The 25,392-nt window shown below is 46.9% G+C and overlaps 1 protein-coding gene across 2 annotated transcripts in view; it reads left to right on the plus strand.

Annotated features, from left to right (window-relative positions):
* The window catches only part of UMODL1 (uromodulin like 1), a 499,986-nt gene that overhangs the window by 134,512 nt on the left and 340,082 nt on the right, over positions 1–25,392 (plus strand). The gene's annotated exons all lie outside the window — the stretch shown is intronic.

Genomic DNA, 25,392 nt, shown 5'->3' on the forward strand with positions numbered 1-25,392 from the left:
GTACACACAACCGAAACAACACTGACTGCAAAAAAAGTAATCCCCAATAGGTCAGTTGTATAAGCATACAACACAGTGACCAATCAAACATGAGTAAAAGAGCAATACTCCAGGGGAGGAAGCAACACAATTCAGAAAGAAAAGCAACAAAACACAAGTGTGTAACAACATTTTGATATTGCATGTTTTGGTTGTTTGTTATCATTCCTGCCAATAACTTACAAACTGAGGCTTGGCTAAAGTGACTGACCTAGTTATAATTCTGAGGATAACCTAAGTGGTACAAATGCACAATGCCTGTCCTATAGGACTGGTTACCCTTTCCTCATATTTATTTGCTTTTCCCTAATAGTTATATTTTCTTTTCTTATTGATCACTAATCCTGTTCTAATTTGATTAAAACGTTTACATTACACTATGTATATTGTTTTGATGTTTGCCAGACTGTTGCATCAAAGGCCTACGTATGTGTTTAATAAACCAATAAATTAAGAGTCACTGAGTGGTGTTTAAACACTACTTGGAGGGTCCAGAAAGCAGACTGAGAAATATGATAACGTCTTAGGGCCATCTGGGGATAGATGAAGGCGTCAGCGTTCATGCCAAGGGTCTCTCTGAGTGTAAGAGGCCTGGGATTTTGAAGGACTAGCCCAGTGTGTTAATAGACAGCTAAGGGCCTCTACTGATGAAAACACAGTCTCTGAGAGATATCTGGAAGCCAGAAAGTTGGGGTCTTCCAACTTATCTGAGGGGAAACTGATGATGTTTAAGGACTAAATGGAAGTCTGCGATCAGTAGTGCAGTAGGTGCAGTGTGATCAGGTCCCAGATGTCTGATGGGCTCTCTTCACTATGATTATGGCTGACTTTTACTATCTTAGTGTTGATTCAGGGTGGAATAAATTGAGCTACTGGTTGAAGGGGGTGAGACCCTGCTCAAGCAGTAACCACAGTCCTTGACAGGGTGTGGCCACAAGTAAACCCTTAATTAACCTGTGCTCAACCCTCGGGTAGATTGGCACAGAGTAACCAGACTTAACTCAGAGGCAATGTGTAAAGTATTTGTGCAAAAGGAATCCCACACCCATTTAGAAAAATAGAGTAATCTCTAATAAATAAAACAAGTCCTAAATGGTTTCTGTGGAAATGGTGCCAAAAGGTTCAAAGTGCCAACTGTGGGAATCTGGTTACGCAAGACTGGGACAAAAGCACAAGTTCAGGCTGACCATGATGGAGCGCGGGACAGCTGCAAGGACTCAGGCCCGCTGAACAGAGTACCTTAGATCCTTGTTGCGGAGCAATGCGAGGTCCTGCGCTGCGCAGCCAAAGAGATATGACGGTTATGAGGAGCTGCGGAGCAGTGATGTGAGGTCCTGTATTGTTGAGGATCCCGTTGATGAGGGCTTGCAATGCAAAGTCCGGTGTTCGAGATGCATTGTGCATTCGAGGTAACCGTTGGTTCTGAGAAGTAGTGAAGTTGCAATGCAAGAACCTGCACCGTTGTTGAGGCTGCCTTCGACAAGAGATGTGCGATGTGAGGGCCTGTGTCAGAAAAGCTTTGCACAGGCGGCGGTTCTGATGCAGCCAGCGAGGGTGATGTGGAGTCCTTTGCAAAAGGACAAACCTCTGCTCTGCATTGCACCGCACGGGGGAGGAAATGTGTCAGTTCTGGTGGGTCCACAAATGGGCTGGCAGAGCACATTCAGGTCCACTTTCTAGGATCTAGGACTGAGGTGGCACCACTTGGCAGGGTAGGACTCACAGATGGCAGAATCTGCGTGCTGTGTTCAAGGTTATTGGAGCCTTCTGTCCCCGAGGGTCTGGTTCAGAGGCCAGCCAACTAGCCCTTGTGGTCCTTGGTTCAACAGATGCAGGCCCGGTCCTTCTCACCCAGGCAAGAGGGCAGCAGGCATCAGGTCAGCACAGCAGGGCTGCAGTTCCTTCAGATCAGCAGTCCAGCAGAGTGGTAGTCCTTTCAGCAGCATAGAAGTCCTTCTTCCTGCAGAATAATTACAGGACCAGAAGTTTCCTGAAGAGTTGGTGTCTGAGGTCCAATATTTATACCCAGTTCTGCCTTTGAAGTGGGAGAAGCTTCTAGACATTTCCTAGTTGAAGTCCCCAGCCATCCTGCCCTCTCTGTCCTGCCTGTAGATTAACTACAGGGGGTTATGCAGTCCTTTTGTGTGGAGGCAGGACTCAGCCTATTCAAGTGTAAGTAGGGATGTGGCCAGCTGTGCCTTTCCATCCTGCCGGTGATGGCCCATCCAGGCACACCTAAGCCCTCCATTTTGTGTGGCTGTCTAAGAGGAAAACACCAAGCCTGACTGTCAGCTAAAACCGGTCATGTGACCCAGACCCAGGCTACATGCACTAGATAGCTAAGGCAGGAAAATACCAGTTCTCTAATACTGGCATTTTCAAAATTGTCATTTAAAATCAAGCTTCACCCTGAGAGAGGATTTTTCATTACAGTTTGGAGGACACCGAACATGACCTGGGTACTTGTTCTCCTTTAGAAATTACTTATTGTTAGACCTGACATGCCATAGGGTGGTCACCCCTAACTTTTTGCCTGCCTCCCTCCACGTTTTGGACCCTGTTTTGCTGGCTTTTAGACTCTGCGCACTTTACCACTGCTAACCAGTGCTAAAGTGCATATGCTCTCTCCCTTTTTAAACATGATAACTTTGGATCATACCTGATTGGACTATTTAATTTACTTATAAGTCCCTAGTAATGTGCACTATATGTGCCTAGGGCCTGTAGATTAAAGGCTACTAGTGGACCTGCAGCACTGGTTGTGCCACCCACTTAAGTAGCCCCCTTAACCTTGTCTCAGGCTTGCCATTGCAAGGCCTGTGTGTGCAGTTTCACTGCCACTTCGACTTGGCATTTAAATGTACTTGCCAAGCCTAGAACTCCCCTTTTTCTACATATAAGTCACTCATAATGTGTGCCCGAGGTAACCCCTAGAGCAGGGTGCTGTGTAGGTAAAAGGCAGGACATGTACCTGTGTAGCTTTATGTCCTGGTAGTGTAAAACTCCTAAATTCGTTTTTACACTACTGTGAGGCCTGCTCCCTTCATAGGCTAACATTGGGGCCGCCCTCATACATTGTTGCAGTGGCAGCTGCTGATCTGAAAGGAGCAGGAAGGTCATATTTAGTATGGCCAGAATTGTAATACAAAATCCTGCTGGCTGGTGAAGTCGGATTTAATATTACTATTCTAGAAATGCCACTTTTAGAAAGTGTGCATTTCTTTGCACGTAAATCTTTCTGTGCCTTGCAATCCACGTCTGGCTGGGCTTGGTTGACAGCTCCTTGTGCATTCACTCAGACACACCTCAAACACAGGGTACTCAGCCTCACTTGCATACATCTGCATTTTGAATGGGTCTTCCTGTGCTGGGAGGGTGGAGGGCCTGCTCTCACACAAAGGACTGCCACACCCCCTACTGGTACCCTGGCAGACAGGATTGAACTGAAAGGGGACCTGGTGCACTTCTTAGCCACTCTTTGAAGTCTCCTCCACTTCAAAGGCACGGAACCCGCCAAAAGACCGCACCGCGGTCAAATGACCGTGTGGGTCATTACAACTTTCTCGCTGGGCCGGCGGGCGATCTCCAAAAGATCGCCCGCTGGCCCAGCGGGAAAGCCCCTGCAAAGAGGAAGCCGGCTCCGAATGGAGCCGGTGGATTTGCAGGGGTGCGACGGGTGCAGTGGCACCCATTGCGATTTTCAGTGTCTGCAAAGCAGACACTGAAAATCTTCATGGGGCCCTGTTAGGGGGCCCCTGCACTGCCCATGCCAGTGGCATGGGCAGTGCAGGGGCCCCCAGGGGCCCCACGACACCCGTTCCCGCCAGCCTCTTCCTGGCGGTGTAAACCGCCAGGAACAGGCTGGCGGGAAGGGGGTCGGAATCCCCAAGGCGGCGCTGCAAGCAGCGCCGCCATGGAGGATTCCCTGGGCCAGGGGAAAACCTTTTCTGACCGTGGCTTTACCGCCGCGGTCAGAATGGCCCGGGAAGCACCGCCAGCCTGTTGGCGGTGCTTCGTCTGTCCAAAACGCCAGGGTCGGAATGAGGGCCTTTGTTTGCTTTTTTAAGACTTAAGACACTTTATATCACTTTTCAGTGATATCTCTACAAATTCACATTGCAACTTTATTCGTTTTGACCTACAAATATCCTGATAAATATTATATATTTTTCTAAACACTGTGTGGTGTATTTTTGTGGTGCTATATGGTGGTATTGTATGATTTATTGCACAAATGCTTTACACATTGCCTTCTAAGTTAAGCCTGACTGCTCGTGCCAAGCTACCAGAGGGTGGGCACAGGCTAATTTTGTATTGTGTGTGACTTACCCTGACTAGAGTGAGGGTTCTTGCTTGGACAGAGGGTAACCTGACTGCCAACCAAAAACCCAATTTCTAACATTGGCGATCAGCAGTGAGGATAGGACTTGTATTTGTGCAGTGACATACAGTAGCTAACTATTTCACTACCTACCCACAGTTGAAGGTCAACTTGATTTTTATCTCTTTTTGCAAATTTGTTTTTCCTGAGAATTTTCAAAAACTAAATCCTCACTCAACATGTCTCTGACTGGGTCTCAAATAGGAGAGTTTGACCTAGTCCTGTTGGATACATATACGGTCAAACAGCTAAGAGGATTCTGCAGGGCAATGAGGGTACCCACCCAAGGGGCCTCCAAAAAGGAGGACTTTCAAGTGGTGCTGAGGGCCTGGGCAGAAGCCCATTTAGAAGAGGATGATGAGGAAGAGGAGCCAGAAAATGGCCCCTCAGAGGATTTGTTGCTATCTGTGGATGATGTTACCACTGCAATTGTGCCCCCTTCCAGACCAGGGAGCAGTGTCTCTGTGCAAAGCCTGACCGCAGAGGAAAGGAGAGAGGAAAGGGAGTTCCAATTGCAAATGGCAAAACTGAAAATTGAGGCTCAACAAGAGGAAAGAAGGGCAGAGAGAGAGAAGCCAAGCAAGCTGAGGCTGAAAGAGCAGCCAAACAGATTCAAGCTGAAAGAGCAGCCAAACAGATTCAAGCTGAAGCTGAAAGGGCAGCCACACATGCTGAATCTGAAAGAGCAGCCAAACAGGTGGAAGCTGAAAGAGCTTTGGCTGAAAATAAACTATTATTGGCTCATGAACTGAGTCTCAAGGAGCTGGAGATCAAGGCGAGACAGTCTGAATCCAGCAATAATGGTGGCAGCATACAGACAGGACCTGCTGGAGAAAAGAAGGTTCGTATACCCAAAAATGTGGTGCCCAGTTTTGTGGTGGGAGATGACATAGATAAATGGTTAGCTGCTTATGAAGTTGCACTAAGGGCTCATGAGGTTCCTGAAGGGCAATAGGGGGTAGCTATTTGGGGTTATGTGCCGCCATTGGGGAGGGACACACTTCTCACATTGGATGAACCTGATCAAAACACATACCCACTTCAGAAAGCCACCTTACTTGCTAAGTTTGGGCTGACCCCTGAGGGATACCGTCAGAGATTCAGGGACAGCACCAAACAAACCACACAAACATGGGTAGATTTCTTTGACTTTTCCAGTAAGGCACTGAATGGATGGGTGCGGGGCAACAAAGTAGACAATTATAAAGGGCTATATGACTTGATTCTGAGAGAGCATATACTCAATGTTACCTATACAGAGTTGTGCCAGCACTTGGTAGATAGTAAGCTGACTGATCCCAGGAAGCTTGCTGAGGAGGCAGACCTCTGGGTTAGCACCAGAGTGTCCAAAAAGGTACATGGGGGGGGACTCCCACAAAGGTGGTCAGGGTTCCCAACAGAAGAAAGAGGGGGGAGATAAACTTACAGATAAGGAACTCTCAAAAGGCCCCCAAAAGAATTCCCAGGGAGGGGGTGGCAACCATTCCTTTTCCAGATTTGGGAAAAAGCCAGGGACATATGATAGGTCAGGGAAATCCAACCCCAAATGTATGGAGTGTTACCAGTATGGTCACTATAAAGGTGACCCCAGTGCTCCAAAAGGGCACCGTCCATTACCGGACAGACACCTGGGTTGACTAGTGTAGCGCTTGGGGGGGAGATGGACCCAGATAGCTTTGGGGAGCAGGTAGAGATTTCCCTAGTGTCCCTGGGAGAAAGAGAAATGGTGCCCAAAGCCCACGTGCCCCGAAATACTTCCAATTACAGGCAGTGGGTCACCATTAATGGGCAGAAGGTGGAGGCTCTGTGTGACACAGGAGCCAGTATAACTACTATCCAGAGTCAGCTGGTGTCAACAAAGCAGATAGTCCCTAATACATTCCACCAGGTCATAGTCGCTGACAATCGTGAGAGTCACCTACCGGTGGCTCTGGTTCCCTTTGAGTGGGGGGGGGTCTCTGGTACTTTGAAAGTAGCTGTGAGTCCTGCCATGCCTGTAGATTGTCTGTTAGGCAATGATCTTGAGCATACTACTTGGAAAGAAGTAGAGCTCAGATCTCACCTGGAGATGTTAGGGTTACTTGAGTGGGTCTGCATGACCACACGGTCCATGGCTGCCCTGGAAGGGAGTCAAGGGCGTCTGGAGCCTGGAATGATGGCCCAGACAGCTGCCAAAGAGGGGGGCCAAGGGCGCGGGAAACCTGCCTTCAATGTTCCCACAGTGGTAGACGTGGCCCCTGAGGAAGAGGAGGCCCCTGAACCAACCGGGGAGGACATAGCTGCCCTGGGTAACCTACCTGAACTTGCTGGCTGGCAAGTAGAGGGGGGGGCAATCAGGGAAGCATTCTGCAAGGCGCAGAAAAAATGCCCCACCCTTGAGGGTCTGAGGAAGCAGGCCACAGACCACGCAGCAGGTGACGCCTCTGGCGCTCACCATATTTACTGGGAGAATGATCTCCTTTACAGTGAGCGTAGGATTCCAGGTCCTGGGGCACACCGTGTGCTGGTGGTCCCCCAGTGTTACCGGAAATTCCTACTAGGCCTGGCTCACGACATTCCCCTGGCAGGACACCTGGGCCAAGACAAGACCTTTGACAGGCTTAACACCCACTTTCATTGGCCCAGAATGAGGAAAGCCTCAGATAACTTCTGCAGAGCTTGTCCCACCTGCCAGGCTAGTGGGAAGGTAGGGAAACGGCTTAAAGCTCCCCTGCTCCCACTCCCAGTCGTTGGCACCCCCTCTGAAAGGGTGGGCATCGACATTGTTGGTCCCTTGGACCCCAAAACTGCCTTGGGCAACAGGTTTATCCTGGTTTTGGTGGACCATGCCATCCGCTATCCAGAGGCAATCCCTCTGAGAACAGTGACTGCAAAGGTGGTGACCAGAGCCCTGTTGGGAATATTTACACGTGTGGGATTCCCTAAGGAGGTCATGTCTGACAGGGGCACAAACTTCATGTCTGCATACATGAAGACCCTGTGGGATGAGTGTGGGGTGACCTACCTATATACCACCCCTTATCATCCTCAAACCAATGGGCTTGTTGAGAGATTCAACCAGACCCTGAAAGGCATGATTGGTGGCCTGACTGAGGCCATGAGGCGTAAGTGGGACGTCCTCTTACCCTGCCTGTTGTTTGCTTATAGAGAGGTGCCCCAGAAAGGGATGGGGTTCAGCCCCTTTGAGCTTCTCTATGGTCACCCTGTCAGGGGACCCCTAAGCATCGTTAAGGAGGGCTGGGAGAGAGCTCCCCAGGCCCCTCCACAGGATGCGGTCAGCTACATGCTGGCCCTCCGCAAACAATTCCAACGCTTCTGGAAGTAGGCCCAGAGTAACCTCGAGGCCATTCAAGAGGTGATGAAGGAGTGGTACGACCAGAAGGCCACTCTAGTTGAGTTCTCACCTGGAGACAAAGTTTGGGTGATGGAGCCAGTAGAGCTCTCCAGGACCGCTGGACTGGCCCCTTTGAGATCAAGGAGCGTAAAGGGGAGGCCACTTAGTGGACCTCAAGACCCCTAGGCAACCCCTAAGGGTCCTCCATCACAACCGGCTCAAAGCTCACTTTGAGAGGTCTGAGGTCAGTATGCTCCCAGTCACAGATGAGGGCATGGAAGAGGAGAGTGAACCTCTCCCCGACCTCCTCGCTGTCAAAGAAGGGGATGGGTCAGTAGGTGGTGTCATTCTCTCTGACTCCCTGACTCCAACCCAGAGAGGGGCCTGCTATGAGCTGTTAGAGCAGTTCTCCCCCCTGTTCTCCCTTACTCCTGGACTAACCCACCTCTGTGTGCATGACATTGACACAGCTGATAGTGCCCCTGTAAAGAACAAAATTTACAGTTTGTCAGATAAGGTGAATGCCAGCATCAAGGAGGAGGTCTCCAAGATGTTGACTTTGGGGGTTATTGAGAAATCCAGTAGTCCCTGGGCCAGCCCTGTGGTATTGGTTCCCAAGGCTACTGCCCCAGGTGCGAAGCCAGAACTCTGGTTCTGTGTGGACTACCAGGGTCTCAATTCAGTCACCCGGACTGATGCTCACCCCATCCCCCGAGCTGATGAGCTCGTTGACAGGCTAGGCGCTGCCAAGTTCCTGAGTACGTTTGATCTTACTTCCGGGTACTGGCAGATTGGCCTGACTGAGGGGGCTAAAGAAAGATCCGCTTTTTCCACCCCTGATGGCAATTACCAATTCCGGGTGATGCCATTTGGGCTGAAAAATGCCCCTGCTACCTTCCAACGGTTGGTTAACGGGGTCCTAGCTGGTAAAGATGCCTTCTGTGCAGCTTACCTAGATGACATAGCTGTCTACAGTTCCAGCTGGGAGAAACACCTGCTCCACCTCAAGGAGGTGCTTCAGGCCCTGCAACAGGCAGGCCTGACTATCAAGGCTAGTAAGTGCCAGATTGGGCAGGGTTCCGTGGTGTACTTGGGACACCTAGTAGGTGGTGGCAGGGTGCAGCCGCTCCAGGCCAAGATTGAAACTATCAAGGCCTGGCAACCACCTAGAACACAGACTGAGGTGAGAGCCTTTTTGGGCCTCACTGGATACTACCACAGGTTCGTCAAGGGCTATGGTACCATTGTGTCCCCCTTGACAGAACTCACTTCCAAGAAACAACCTAGGTTGGTGAATTGGACAGAGGCCTGTCAGAAAGCCTTTGACTTTCTGAAGGAAGCCATGTGCACGGCCCCCGTGCTCAAGGCCCCTGACTACTCCCAGGAATTTATTGTGGAGACAGACGCTTCAGAGCATGGCATAGGGGCTGTTCTAGCACAGCTGAATGAGGAGGGCTCAGACCAACCAGTAGTCCTTATTAGCAGAAGACTATTACCACGGGAACAAAGGTGGAGTGTGATTGAGAGAGAAACATTTGCTGTGGTCTGGGCACTGAAGAAGCTAAGACCCTACCTGTTTGGGACTCACTTCCGGGTTCAGACAGACCACAGGCCCCTCAGATGGCTCATGCAGATGAGGGGTGAGAATCCAAAACTCTTGAGATGGTCCATTTCCCAACAGGGGATGGACTTTACAGTGGAGCATTGCTCAGGGGTTGACCACACCAATGCTGATGGTCTCTCCAGATACTTCCGCCTTAGCGATGAGAGCTCCCAGGAGGTCGGGTAGCTCTCCCCACTTTCAGCTGGGGGGGACACATGTTAGACCTGACATGCCATAGGGTGGTCACCCCTAACTTTTTGCCTGCCTCCCTCCACTTTTTGGACCCTGTTTTGCTGGCTTTTAGACTCTGCACACTTTACCACTGCTAACCAGAGCTAAAGTGCATATGCTCTCTCGCTTTTTAAACATGGTCACTTTGGATCATACCTGATTGGAGTATTTAATTTACTTATAAGTCCCTAGTAATGTGCACTATATGTGCCTAGGGCCTGTAGATTAAAGGCTAGTAGTGGACCTGCAGCACTGGTTGTGCCACCCACTTACGTAGCCCCCTTAACCTTGCCTCAGGCTTGCCATTGCAAGGCCTGTGTGTGCAGTTTCACTGCCACTTCGACTTGGCATTTAAAAGTACTTGCCAAGCCTAGAACTCCCCTTTTTCTACATATAAGTCACTCCTAACGTGTGCCCTAGGTAACCCCTAGAGCAGGGTGCTGTGTAGGTAAAAGGCAGGACATGTACCTGTGTAGTTATATGTCCTGGTAGTGTAAAACTCCTAAATTCGTTTTTACACTACTGTGAGGCCTGCTCCGTTCATAGGCTAACATTGGGGCTGCCCTCGTACATTGTTGGAGTGGCAGCTGCTGATCTGAAAGGAGCAGGAAGGTCATATTTAGTATGGCCAGAATGGTAACACAAAATCCTGCTGACTGGTGAAGTCGGATCTAATATTACTATTCTAGAAATGCCACTTTTAGAAAGTGAGCATTTCTTTGCACTTAAATCTTTCTGTGCCTTGCAATCCACGTCTGGCTGGGCTTGGTTGACAGCTCATTGTGCATGCACTCAGACACACCCCAAACACAGGGTACTCAGCCTCACTTGCATACATCTGCATTTTGAATGGGTCTTCCTGGGCTGGCAGGGTGGAGGCCCTGCTCTCACACAAAGGACTGCCACACCCCATACTGGGACCCTGGCAGACTTGATTGAACTGAAAGGGGACCTGGTGCACTTCTTAGCCAGTCTTTGAAGTCTCCCCCACTTCAAAGGCACATTTGGGTATAAAACAGGGCCTCTGCCCTACCTCTCAGACACTTGCTGGAGAAGAAACCTGAACCAGAAACTACATCCTGCCAAGAAGAACTGCCTGGCTGCTCAAAGGACTCACCTGTCTGCTTTCTACTAAGGACTGCTGCCTTGCTGTTGGCCTGCTGCCTTGCTGAACTCTTGTCTGGCTGTGAAAGTGCTCTCCGAGGGCTTAGATAAAGCTTGCCTCCTGTTCCCTGAAGTCTCAGGACCAAAAAGACTTCTCTTTTTCACTTGGACGCTTTGTGCGCCAAAATTTTCGACACACAGCTTGTTCCGCGTCGAGAAAAACGCCGCACACCGACGCTGATCGACGCGACCCCTTCGGGACGACCGGAACTTCGACGCATGGCCTCGCAAGGACAACGCCGCCCGACCAGAGGAGAAATCGATGCGACGCCTGCCGTGAGAGCGAAACTTCGACACGCGGCCCCGCAGAACGACGCGCAGCCGGAAAACAAGCCGGAGTATCCACGCACAGACCCGGGACATCTGCTAATCCCCGCGATCCACAGAAAGAGACTGTCCGCGTGCCGGAAAACGACGCACGACTTCCCCGCGTGAAAAATAGCGACGCAAGTCCGTGTGTGCTGGGGAGAAATCGACACACACACACCATTTTTCCACGTATCTCTTCTTCTGTGGCCCTCTGAGGAGATTTTCCGCTCCAAACCAGGTACCTTGTGCTTGAAAGAGACTTTGTTTGCTTTTTAAAGACTTAAGACACTTTATATCACTTTTCAGTGATATCTCTACAAATTCACATTGCAACTTTATTCGTTTTGACCTACAAATAGTGTGGTGTATTTTTGTGGTGCTATATGGTGGTATTGTATGATTTATTGCACAAATACTTTACACATTGCCTTCTAAGTTAAGCCTGACTGCTCGTGCCAAGCTACCAGAGGGTGGGCACAGGCTAATTTTGGATTGTGTGTGACTTACCCTGACTAGAGTGATGGTTATTGCTTGGACAGAGGGAAACCTGACTGCCAACCAAAAACCCCATTTCTAACACTTATTAAATGTAATAAGGTAACCTCAAATATTATCCTATGAGAGAGGTAGTCCTTACCAGGACATTAAAACTAAAATGTAAATATCCAACATTTTAAATGCACTGCACCTTGCATCTGGGCTGTCCTGGGCATACCCTAGTGGTGACTTATATGTATAAAAAGGGAAGCTTTGGGCCTGTCGAAAGGTTTATTTTGGCAGGTCGAAATGACACTTTAAAACTGCACACACAGGCTGCAGTGGGAGGCCTGAAACATGTTTGCAAGGCTACTTAAGTAGGTGGCACAACAAGTTACATTTAATTTACAGGCCCTGGGTATATGCAGTACCGCTTTATTAGAGACTTATAAGTAAATTAATTATTGCCCTTGGGGATACGCCAATGTTACCTTGTTTTACAGAGTGAGCAATGTGCTTTAGCACTGTTTAGCAGTGGTAAAGTGAACAGAAGGCCAGTAAAGAGAGAGATCAGCAAAAATGGAGGATGAAGGCAACAGGTTTGGGGGAAGACCACCCTAAGCCTGACAGGTCCTCCCTAATGATACGTCAGTTTATTGAAATATTCGAACCCCCCTAGTATCATTACAGACTCAAAATGTGCTTCCCTCACCCCTCTCATTGTGTGGTATAGCAGTCTGTGGAGTGGTTTCCACATTCAAGAGTTTTAAGTATTGGCAGGTGGAAGATTGTAGCAGGCTCTTCCCAGCCTGTAGCTGATTTGGTACAAGGGTTGGGATGGGACATTAATTTCAGTGCTTTCATTATTCTATTTTTGTTAAAGCATATGAAGGTACATTATTATGTAAAGGTATGCATTTGAATTTCTTAACGATTCCCTTTTTTACTAGTTTTTGTTGGTATCAATTTGGCCTTTATTCACACTCTGTACATCAATTGCTGTCCCTTACTATGACTGAAATTGGAAAGAAGCTGCTATGTCTGAAGGAAATGTATGTATGTACATTGATACTGTCAGGAGAGATAAATTGGCAACACGTGTGTGCCGCACAAATACTAGAAAGGAAGTTATTAAGCAGGGATGTCAATATATACTTTTTCTCAACACAATGTAAGTTTGTTTGGGCAAGAGGTGCCGGACCGCTGGTTGCAGGTAGTGCAACCAACCACGCCAATAAAGATACTTTAACACCTGAGCAGCAAACAATGGCTGGGGAGAATTTGAAAATATGCATCAAATCATGAGTCCAATAACATAAATAAGTAAAAGCACTGTATTTAGTTTTTTGAATCAAGCATCCGAAGCTTCCTGTAGACAATTAAACAAACTTTTGTGAAGCTGAAACTGAGCTATAGAATCTGACGTTAATTGCACCATGAAGGTTACCTTTTGTGGGCACGTATTTGTCCCAACCATTTAGACGAAAGTTGCCAAACAACCCAACCCATTTGTTAGTTGTTCCCATGTCTGATAAATTCTCAGGTATATTCTCATAAAGTGTTTTAGAATAACTTGAGCCCCCATGTTGTGTTTTTTAATCATATTAGCCTAATGTTATTAGAGTATGCAACCCTTTTAAAATTAGCTGCTAAACTCTACTACCATGTTTTATCAAGGTATAGAGCTTACATATATGCCTTTGGTTACTATATCTGAAGTGCCAGGTACTCGGGCTGCCCAACAACACCAGTATATTTTACATATTTTCCTCTCAATCCCGAACTCTAGCAATGCTGGCTATAACTCTGTGTGCTTTCCCACTAATGAGTAACCGATGTGTTTTACTTTATGGAGCAGTAATGTTTGTGTTTTATAGGCCTGTGTGAAGCAGCTGCGTTTCCTCGATTCAACCGAAGCATATAGATATTGCATCTCAGAGTAGAAAGACAGGAAAGGTTAAAATATAAGATAGTAAATTGAAGCTGCACTATAATTCGAGTGCTGTTTTTCATCTTGCCGGAATAAAAAAAAGAGCATTGGCAAAGCTAATATGTGTGCTTGTTATATAGTGTATGCATGCTAAAACACTCAAGATATAGGCACCCCCAGAAACACAATGCCACCCACAGACCCAGACAGGCACTTGTACACCCACTCAGACACACACTCATAGACCCACTGACACACTCACGAACCCACTCACAGGCACAGTGACAATCATACACCCATTCAAATACCCACTTAGACACACATACACCCACTCAAAGACTCATTCAGAAACTCAAACACCCATTTACAGACCCACTCAGACTCTCTCACACCCATTCACCGACCAATACAGACACTCATGCACCCACTCAAAGACCCAGTCAGACACTCAGACACCCACTCACATCCGAAGACACTTATATACCCAGATGTATACACCCACTCAGAAACCCAATAAGTCACTCACACACCCACTCACACACCCACTGAGAGACACAGTGACACCCTTACACCCACCCAAATACCCAGTGACACACTCATACACCCACTCACAGACCCACTCACACTCTCACACACCCACTTACAGACCCACATAGGCACTCATGCACCCACTGACAGACTCACTGACACTCATGCACCCACTCAGAGACGCAACAGTTACACACTCTGCAGGAAATATAATTTTTTTAAAAACTTAGCAATTCACATAAAAACCAAAGGTTACAGGAATGTTATAGGTAGGTTCTGAATTTACTTGCACTTGCATGCATTTGAATATGCAGCTTTACACTTTGTTTTTTTTGTTTTTGAAAATAGTCAAGCACGACAATACCTTCTTGACAGATTAGATAACTTCTCCCATCAACATATCGAGGGGGTGCACCAGTTAACCAGATAGGATGCATCTTTGAAGCCAAAGAGCAGGAGAATGTTGGTCTTATTGATGTTGAGCGATGGGTGGTTCTTACTCAGACAGATCACCAGTAGGTGGAATGGCAGGATAGGGAGGCATATTAAACTGCAGTTAATCATTAATGCATGAAGCATTTTTATAGATAAGCCATGGAGAAGTTAGACGAGTTGGGGGGAAATATTAAAGTGTGAAACCTATAGTATTCCACTGAACATTTAGCAGTGGTCACCAGTACATTTTGTGAGCAGGAGGGGTTCCTCTTCTTAACACTGAATCATAACTCAGAAACTAACTAAAAGGAGAACAGATTACAAATAAATACATCATGAAATATAGTTCATTAGGGATTTAGTACGTTTTAATAATGTTAGACATTAGTGGATAGTTTTTGTTTTACCTTACTGGAGGTAAAACATAAGTGACACTCTTTCATTGGTTATCTCTAAAAACTCTGTCCTCAACACATTTGACAGTGAATCCCAATTAGTAGTCATGAGAAACCTCTGTCCTGTATGTGTAGATAGAGATAACATTTACAAATTTCCATGTAATAAGAAAAGAAAATAATGTAAAAGCAGTAAAAAAAAGGGAAGGTATAACCACCCCTTTTTTGATCTTCCTCTTTTCAGAAATTTGATTGAGAAGCAATTATTGAAACCCATCTGCAGAATAAATCCATTGCTCCTAACAGATAGACATTTTTCACATAGAACGTATGCCCACTAATAGAAAGGGGCTTTCTTGCACATATTTGTAGTACACGAAGAGCTGGAGAGGCCTGGTTTCCAAACTCTCGTAGGGCATAAATTAATGAAGTGTTAATGTGTACTCTCCACAGTTTTGTATTTCTGCTCCACATCACCTGTTTGAGTACACCTTGAACTGCTCTGCCACACTACCCTGTTGGTCATTCCTAACGGTGTGTACATGGTTTTCAGTTATAATCCAGTACAGTAATAAGGTGGCTCCAGGGCTTTGGCTCTGCCACTTTCTTAATCATCTTCTTTACGAGCATTTGATTGGGCAGCAGGTGTGTTAATCAACCTATAAAGTAGTTCCTTGCTCATCACTGAGATAATATTAACTTAGGCCCTGTGTCAAATACTGTAGGAAGGGGCTTTGTATGTTGTAACCCTGTGGCAAGAAAAGTAGGCAGAGGTTTTACTTTGCACCCTCCGACAAATACAATAGGAAGACTTTTAATTGTGAACTCTCTGAAAAATGCAATATATAGTGTTTTGCATGTGAACTCTATGACAAATAGAATACCCGTGAGTTTCACATGGTGAACCCCTTGACAAACGCCATAGGAAGTGCATTGTTTAACAGTGAGAGACCTTCTAACACAGATCTCTAGATCAGGAGGAATTAGAGATTTGCTTTTCATTGTGTACATTTGTAATTTTGTGTTTAGAATTTAGTTGCATGGGACTTAAGATACTTTTTCATTTTAAACATAAACGTCCTGGCAGATTGCCCTAACTGAAGGAACCTAGGACCAGTCCAGAGGGCCACTACCAATTTAAAGTGATGCCCTTTGGGCTCCAGAATGCTCATTCCGCCTTCCAGTGGTTGGTGAACCAAGTCGTGGCTGGCATGGATGCCTTTAGTGCTGCTTACTTGGATGACATAGCTGTCTTAAGTAGCAGCTGGAAGGACCACCTGTTTCACCTGCAGGAAGTACTTCACGCTCAGCGGAAGGCAGGCCTGATTATGAAGGTCAGCATGTGCCAGATAGGGCAGAGGTCTGTGGTGTTGGTGTCTTGGGACGCCTGGCGGGTGGGGGTAAGGTATAGCCCCTCCGGGCCATGATAGAGAATATCATGGCCTGAGAGCCCCCAAAACTCAAACTGAGGTGAGAGCTGTCCTGTGCCTCACAGGATAATACATGAGGTTTGTTAAGGGGTATGGCACCAATGTTGCACCTTGACTGAGCTGACTTCAAAGAAGCAGCCCAGAAATGTGATTGGACTGAGGCATGCCAGAAAGCATTTAACTTCTTACAACAGGCCATATGCAAAGCCCATGTGCTTAAGGCCCCTGACTTTTCCAGGGAATTCATTGTTCAGAGAGATGCACCAGAGCAAGGCATAGAGGCAGTAATGTTGCAGCTAAAGGACAGGGCCAACGTGCAGCTTTCATCTCTAGGAGGTTACTTCCCAGAGAACAAGGGTGAAGTGCTAGTGAAAGGGAAGCCTTTGTTCTTGTCTGGGCACTGAAGAAGGTGAGACCATTCTTGCTTTGGTCTCACTTCCCGGTTCAGACAGACCAAAGGATCCTCAGGGGACTAATGGAAATGAGGGGTGAGAATCCAAAATTGTTGAGGTGGTCCATCGCCATATAGGGAATAGACTTTATGGTGGAACACAGACCAGGGTCACTCTAGGTTCTTCCGCCTTAATGATAAGAACTCCCAGGAGGTTGGGAAGTTCTCCGTACTTTCAGCTGGGGACACATGTTAGACCTGAAAGCCTTAGGGAGGTCTTCCCCAAAACGTTTTGCCTGTTTTCCTCACATTTTTGCTGATTTCTTTTTGTTGGCCTTAGTACTCGGGCCACTTTACCACTGCTGACCAGTGCTAAAATGGAGGTGCTCTCACCCCAAAACATGGTTTGATTGGTATATACCTAATTTGCATATTTAGTTTACTCCTAAGTCTTATAAGTCCCTAGTAAAAGTGCACTACATGTGCCCAGAGCCTCTAAATTAAATTCTACTAGTGGGCCTGCAGCACTGCTTGTGCCACCCAGTTAAGTAGTACTTTAAAACATATCAGAGGCCTGATATTGCAGCCTGAATGCAGTGTCACACTGCCATGTTGCCTTGGTATTTAAAGCCCCTTATCAAGTCATAAACTCCGCTTTTATTTCATACATCACCCCTAAGGTAGGCCCTAGGTAGACAACAGGGCAAGGTGCTGTGTACATAAAAAGGCAGGGCATATACTTTTTAGTTTCATATGTCTTGGTAGTGAAAAGCTCTCAAATGTGTTTTTATTGCTGTAAGGCCTACACCTCTTATAGGATAAAACTGGGGATTCCTTATCACATTTAATAAGCTGTAATTCCTGATTGGGAAGGGGTAGACTTGTCATGTTTAGTACCTATAGAATTTTAATGATAAATCCTCTTCAATGGTAAAGTCGGATTTATTGTTACAATTTTTAAAATGCCACTTTTAGAAAGTTGGCATTTTCCTGCTCTTAAAACTGTGTACCTGTAGCCTGTCTCCACTACACGTCTGGGATGGGGCGACAACTGAGCTTGTGCATTCCCTCTAGACAGCTACATGCAGCAGGAGTTTAGCTATAACTGATTGGACATCAACATCCTGATGGGCCGTCCTGGGCAGGATGGGAGGGAGGAGTTGGCCACAGGCTCACACCTGCAACTACAAAGGCTGTGTCCTGTCCCCACACAAAGGATTGCAGAGTCCGGAGCCAGGGCAGGAAGGGGGTACCTCTGTACACTTCAAAGCCCTACTTTGAAGTCTCCCCACCTCAAAAGCACCACTGGATATAAGAACTGGACTTCTGACACTACCAACACAGTATATTTCTGGACTTCTGGATACTTTGCCAGGAAGAAGGACTGCTGTGCTATTACAAGGACTGCTACTCTGTTGGACTGCTACTCTGGAAGAACTGCTTTCTTACTGTGCTGCCCTCCTTGCCTGGGTGAGAAGGGCTGGACCCACATCACTTGAACCCAGAACCAGAGTGACTCCAAGGGCTTGATGGCTTACCTCCTGTTCTTCTGAAGTCTCAGGGACACAAAAGACTTCCAAATCATCACCTACAGCACCTGGACTCTACCATCTGTGAGTTTTGCCCTGCAAGTGGTGCCAATTCAGTCCTGGGCCCTTGGAAGTGGATGTAAAGTGCTGCTTCAGCCCAAAATCCACGCATCGGTGCATTTGCACCACTCAGAACTGGCGCATCTCCATCGATGCTGATGCATTGCTGCTGCTGCGTAAATCGGGGACACGGAATTGTCGTCAATGCCAGCACATTGCTGCCAGGATCGGGAACATTACACCTCCAACTGCATGGCGCATTGCCTTCCTTCCTGATGCATCCCCTACTTTGTACGTCTCAGAGCCAACGCATCACATACATCCATGGAATTAACGTTAACACATCAGCTCCCTTGCTGCTTGCATCTTGTTCTCGATGTCGACACTACTCTGCACCACGGTACTGTTTTAGCAGACCAACCCTGGTTCCTGCATCTGACCCACTCACCATAGCAGTTGGCCTGACTTTTCAGAGACTTTTCAGATTTGACCAGGGCCAGCACGACCAGATTACCCGAGTTGGCGTTTTCTGCTTTTAGGCACTACATTTCAGTTTATTCTTTAAAGTTCATATATCGAGTTCTACTAATTGAATATGTGTCTTTTTGGTCTTGTTTTGTTCATGAAATTAAGCTCTATTTGTATAACCAGGTTTGGTATCTTTTTGTGTGGTGTGTTCACTGTTTTACTGTTTGAAGTGTTGCACATATTGTTTACACATTGCCTCTTAAATTAAGCCTGGCTGCTTTGTGCCAGGCTACCAGGGGGTGAGCACAGATTAACTTAAGGTGGTGTGGTTCCTGATTGGACAGGGTGCATAACTCTGCCTACCAGTCCTGGGTGGGCCTCACATCACTTTACGATATTAGTTCCATGCTTACATTTTACATAGTAAATCATTGCCAAGACATGGTCGAACAGAGCATGTTGTCTTGGTATGGCCCTTTCTGCAGGGTCACCCCAAACATTTTGCCTTTTGCCCTCCCTTTTTTTGCTGTATCTTTTTGTTGGCCTTAGGACTCTGAGAAAGTTACCACTGCTAACCAGTGCTAAAGTGTATGTGCTTCTCCCGTAGACATGGGAACATTGGTGTATCCACAACTGCCATATCTGATTTAGTTTTAAGTCCATTGTAAAATGGTATACCATATACCTAGGACCTGTAAATTAAATGCTACTCGTGGGTCTGCAGCACTGATTGTGCCACCCACTTAAGTAGCCCTGGAAACATGTCTCAGACCTGCCACTGCAAGGCATGTGTGTGCAAGGCTTGTGTGTGCAGTTTCACTGCCACTTCAACTCGGCATTTAAAACCTCTTACAAAGCTTTAAACTACCCTTTTATTCCATATGTCACTCCTAATGTAGGCCTTGGGTAGCCCATAGGGCAGGGTGCTATGTAAGTAAAAGTTAGGACATGTAATTTTAAATTTTGCATGCCCTGGTTGTGAAAACACCTACATTTGTTTTTCAGTACTGTGAGGCTTATTCTTCTCATAAGCAGGGATTGGGAGTTCATTAATGTACTTTTAAGCAGTAATTCCTGATCAGAAAGCAGTAATTACCACGTTTCATATAGTTGGAATGGTAATAATAGATCCTCTTTACTGGTAAAGTCAGATTTCACATGAATATTTTAGAAATGCCACTTTTAGAAAGTGGGGATCTCTCTGCTCTTACTGCTCTATGTGCCTGACAGTCTGTCTCCAATCCATGTCTGAGCTGGGAGACATCTACATTTGTGCATTCCCACCAGACAACCACAACACAGGACATTCAACCGCATCTGCATTCATCGGCATACTGATAGGTCTTTCTGGGTAGAAAGGATGGGAGGGTCTCACACTTACACTTCAAAGAGTAGTGGGTTGACGCCACACAAAGGACTGATTACCCCCCACAGATAGCCTGGAAGGCTGTGTTGAAAGGGGTCCTTGTGCACTTGGAAGTCATCCTCTACATCAAAGGCACTTTTGGGTATAGGTATTAGGTCCTTGACCCTACCAAATGAGTCAATTTTTGGACCTGTAACCAGACATTTCTGGCTCTACATCTGCACATTGACAGAAGGGCAGCTGTTCTCTCATGAGGGCATGCCACTTTGCTAGCTGCTTTGCTGCATTGACCTGCTGCTTGCTTGGTGCTGTGCTGCAGAAGGATTGATACTGTGCGACCTGCTTTTGTGGGTTGACCTGCTGCCTGCTACATTTTGGGCTGTGCTTTACTTTTAAGTGTTCCCCAAGGACTTATTGGCTTGCCCCCTGTTCCCTGATGTCTCAGGGGCCATCAAAGACTTTGAATTACTGCAGCGGGACTCTGCTCTACGAGGAGTCTGGCATAATCCTGCATCTACATCTCTCCTGAGCCAGTTCGCCAGCTTGTGCATCTCAACTCTTAGTGCTTCACTGGGACCGAGCGTTGACAACCATGCTCCAAACCAGCGTGACTGAAAGATTGACTGCATCGTTGAGGTAATGCTTCCTGCGTCTTTTACCTCCTATGGCGCAGCGCTAAGAGAAGCCTTTGCTGTGTGGCCCCACCAAGTTGCCTTGATGATGACAGTCAGCATGTCAGCGCCGATTGCCCTGTGTGCAGCTCCGACACTGTGCACCAACATCAACCAAAGGAACACGTGGCTTAAGAAAAGTACTGAGATTCCAACCTTGAGTGAGAGGTCTATATGCTTGCCTGCGCACTTGCAGGCCACTTGCTTTTCTGCACGTGCTGGTTCTGTCGGACCCATACATACCCATCAATGGGTGTGCGTGTGCATTGAGCTATCCCCTTTTGGGGTCAAGAGCACTTTGAAACCCACATTTTGCACTACTGTGAAAAACATAGTAGCAACTGCATATTTTTGCACTGTGAGTCTCTTGTGCATTGAGTGTAATCACTTGAGAAGTATTAATCAGATTTATATAGTTTTGGTCTCATTTTTGCTGGTAATACAATACGTATTTTTATAAACCTGTGTGGAGTCTTTTTGTGCTGCATTCTCTGTGTTACTGTGTGTGTTGCACAAATACTTTACACATTGCCTCTTAAGCCTACCTGCTTTATCCCAAGCTACCAGAGGGTGAGCACAGTTTAATTTAACCCCCAGGGTGCCCGGTTTGAGCTGGTCTCGTCCTCGGCCATGGGTTCCAATGTGCCAAGGACGAGACCAGCTCGTCCTGCACCTGGCCCACGGGTTGCAGGACGCTGACGCTGGCACTAGCGCTCCCCTCATGGGCCTTCTACCCACACCCCACATCGGGGATGGAAAGGAAATTGCTTCCCCTTCTGCCCCGACCCCCACCACCCCCCCAAGTGACATCTGATGACGTCAATGTGCAAATCGTGCGCTGATCTCATAAGAGGTCACCTTCCATCGCACTGGAAGCGACCCAGAAGAGAAATGCAAAGCATTCCTCTTCCGACAGGGAGGTGGGGGCAGGCAGAGGCATGGAAGAATAGGAAAGGCCTTTCATTTCCTTTCATGTCTCTGTAAGCATTTCTGCAGCCTGATTGTGAAGCAATCGGACTGCATATATGCCCACTAGGCACCATGGATTTTGTTTTTTATTATGTGTGTTTAGACATAAGAGGGGTGGCCCCTTTGGCAAGGGCCACTCCCCAGTGGGGCAATTAATTATGAGGCCTTTTCTGTCCCCCCTGGGGGCAGATCAGCCTATTTTAATTAGGCCGATCTGCCCCCGGGGGGACAGAACCCACTAGACACCAGGGATCATTTCTTTTTTGTTTTGTTTTTTATGTGGGAAGCGACCCCTTAGGCAAGGGTCGCTCTCCTGGGGGACAATTTTATTTTAGGCCATACCTGCCCAACTTGGGGGCGGATTGGCCTGTTTATTTTAGGCCAATCTGCCCCTCAGGGGGGCAGAAACCACTAGACACCAGGGATTTTTTTTACGTCAGTTTCATGCATGGGGAGTGACCCCTTAGGCAAGGGTTGCGCCCTTCGGGGGCAAATTTATTTTAGGCCATTTCTGCCCCCCTGGGGGGCAGATCAGCCTATTTCTATAAGGCCCATGTGCCCCCAGGGGGAGGGCGCAGAAACCACTTAGGCACCAGGAATTGATGTATGTGTGTATGTGTGTTTTGTTTGGGGGGCCAGGGTTGCTCCCCATGGGGGCACATTACTGTTGGCAATTTCTTCCCCCCTTGGGGGCAGATCGGCCTATATTTATAAGGCCCATCTGCCCCCATGGGGTCAGAAAGCCCACCAGAGACCAGGGAAGATTTTTTTTCTTTCAAAAAAGAGGGTGGGGTATGGCCATACCCCCACCCCAAATAAATGGGGGCAAAGTTGTTCTGCCCACCGGTGGGCAGATGGGGCAGTTACCCCCAATCCACTCCCCGGGGGCCAGAAAACATACTAGAAGCCAGGGAATTAAAAAATAAATAAATAGTGGGGTGATGGCTACCAACCAGTATGGGCATGGTTATTCCCCCACCCCAACTGAAGGGGGTAACAGTCTTCCAGCTCCACCACGCACACTAAAACATCTTATCCCACGGCAGGCAAGAGGACTCTTGATTATTTTGGGTTATGGTTTTACACTTGGGCCATGAGAGCAAGTCTAATTCTCTAAATGGTCCCACTTGGAATGGTGAGGGCTGCACTTTTTGGACTTTGGGACGCTGCCATGTAGAAAAATCTATGAGGCCTAGACATATCCAAAAACTAAACATCTGGTTGAGTCCAGGGTGGTGTGCTTCACATGCACCTGACACCATTTTCTTACCCACAATGCCCTGCAAACCTCCAGCTTTGCTTAAAATCACACATTTTTCCTACATTTTTGTGATGGAACTTTCCGGAATCTGCAGGAATCCACAAAATTCCTACCACCCAGCATTGTCCCACCGACACCCCACCTGACAGCCTAAAATCAATTTTTTACACACTGCCCTTTTGGACCCGCTTTGGGTTCCCCGCATTTTTTACATGTTTTTGGCTCTTCCCTTTCACGGGAACTTGACCCACTTTCACAAGTGAGGTATCATTTTTACCAGGAGACTGAGGGAAACGTTGGGTGGTGGGAAATTTGTGCTGGTGAGGTGATCCCACACAAAAATGTGGGAAAAATTTGATTTTTTTAGCTAAATTTGAGGTTTACTGAGGATTCTGGGTAAGAAAACACTGGGGGATCCAAGCAAGTCACACCTCCCTGAACTCCCTCGGGTGTCTAGTTTTCAGAAATGTCTGGGTTTGGTAGCTTTCTCTGGATGGCTGCTGATCCCAGGACCAAAAACGCAGGTGCCTACCCCCCCTCAACAAAAACAGGTAGTTTTGTATGTGATAATTTTGATGTGCCCAAATAGTGTTTTGGGGCATTTCCTGTCGTGGGCACTAGGCCTACCCACACAAGTGAGGTACCATTTGTATCTGGAGACCTGGGGGAATGCTGGGTAGATGGAAGTTTGTGGCTGCCCTCAGAATCCAGAACTTTGCAGCACCGAAACTAGAAGAAAACGTGTTTTTGTGCCAAATTTTGAGGTTTGCAAAGGATTCTGGGTACCAGAACCTGGTGAGAGCCCCACAAGTCACCCCATCTTGGATTTCCCTAGGGGTGTCTAGTTTTAAAAAATGCACAGGTTTGTTAGGTTTTCCCTAGGTGCCGGCTGACCTAGAGACCAAAATCCACTGCTAGGCATGTCCTGATTTTTCCATGTTGCATTTCCTGTCGCGGGCACTAGGCCTACCCAGACAAGTGAGGTTCCATTTTTATCGGGAGACTTGGGGAACACAGAATAGCAGAACAAGTGTTATTGCCCTTTGTCTTTCTCTACTTTTTTTTCCTTCCAAATGTAAGACAGTGTGTAAAAAAGACTTCTATTTGAGAAATGCTCTGTAATTCACATGCTAGAATGGGGACCCCGGAATTCAGAGATGTGCAAATAACCACTGCTTCCCAACACCTTATCTTGTGCCCATTTTGGAAACACAAAGGTTTCCTTGATACCTATTTTTCACTCTTTGTATTTCACCAAATGAATTGCTGTATACCCGGTATACAATGAAAACCCATTGCAAGGTGCAGCCCATTTATTGTCTCTGGGTACCCAGGGTTCTTGATAAACCTACAAGCCCTATATATCCCCCCAACCAGAAGAGTGCAGCAGACATAACGGCATATTGCTTTTGAAAATCTGACATCGCAGGAAAAAGCTATAGAGTGAAATGTGGAGAAAAATTGCACTTTTTTCACCTCAATTTCAATATTTTTTTATTTCAGCTGTTATTTTCTGTAGGTAAACCTTGTAGGACCTACATAAATGACCCCTTGCTTAATTCAGAATTTTGTCTACTTTTCAGAAATGTTTAGCTGTCCGGGATCCAGCATTGGTTTCACACCCATTTCTGTCACTAACTGGAAGGAGGCTAAAAGCACAAATAATAGTAAAAATAGGGTATGTCCCAGTAAAATGCCAAAATTATGTTGAAAAATGTGGTTTTCTGATTCAAGTATGCCTGTTCCTGAAAGCTGGGAAGATGATGATTTTAGCACCACAAACCCACTGTTGATGCCATTTTCAGGGGAAAAAAACACAATATTTGCTGTATTTTGGCTAATTTCTTGGTCTCCTCCAAGGGGATCCCACAACTCTGGGTACCTCTAGAATCCGTAGGATGTTGGGAAAAAAAACACAAATTTGGCGTGGGTGGCTTATGTGGACAAAAGGTTATGAGGGCCTAAGTGCGAACTGCCCCAAATAGTAAAAAAAAAAGGCCTGGCACCTAAGGGGGAAAAGGCATGGCAGCCAAGGGGTTAAAGTGTGTATCTGTGTATCGGACTAGGATTGGGTTCCTGCTTGTACAGCGTAAACATCCCAACAACCAGAAACTCCACTTCCAGCAATGAGCTTCTCTGAGCTCTGGATGGAAGCATTTTAATTTAAAATGGGGCATAGCCAGAAAATGGTTCATAAAGCGTCTTTTATCTGTGAAAAAGAGACATGCCCACCTTCAGGGTCTTGCTCCATAACATGCTCTTGCCTCCTGAGATAAGAATCTCTTGTGACAGGGATTCTGGGAGGTGGGGAAAGTTGAATGGAGTCCTTGTAATGCAAAATAGTGTGAAGGCGCAGCTGGATTATCGCCGGTGCATGCCTACAGTATGGTCGGTTTCCCTTGTATTTGCTCTTTAAAAAGA

This window comes from Pleurodeles waltl, chromosome 8 (assembly GCF_031143425.1).
Source record: "Pleurodeles waltl isolate 20211129_DDA chromosome 8, aPleWal1.hap1.20221129, whole genome shotgun sequence".
NCBI classification, from domain to species: Eukaryota; Metazoa; Chordata; class Amphibia; order Caudata; family Salamandridae; genus Pleurodeles; species Pleurodeles waltl.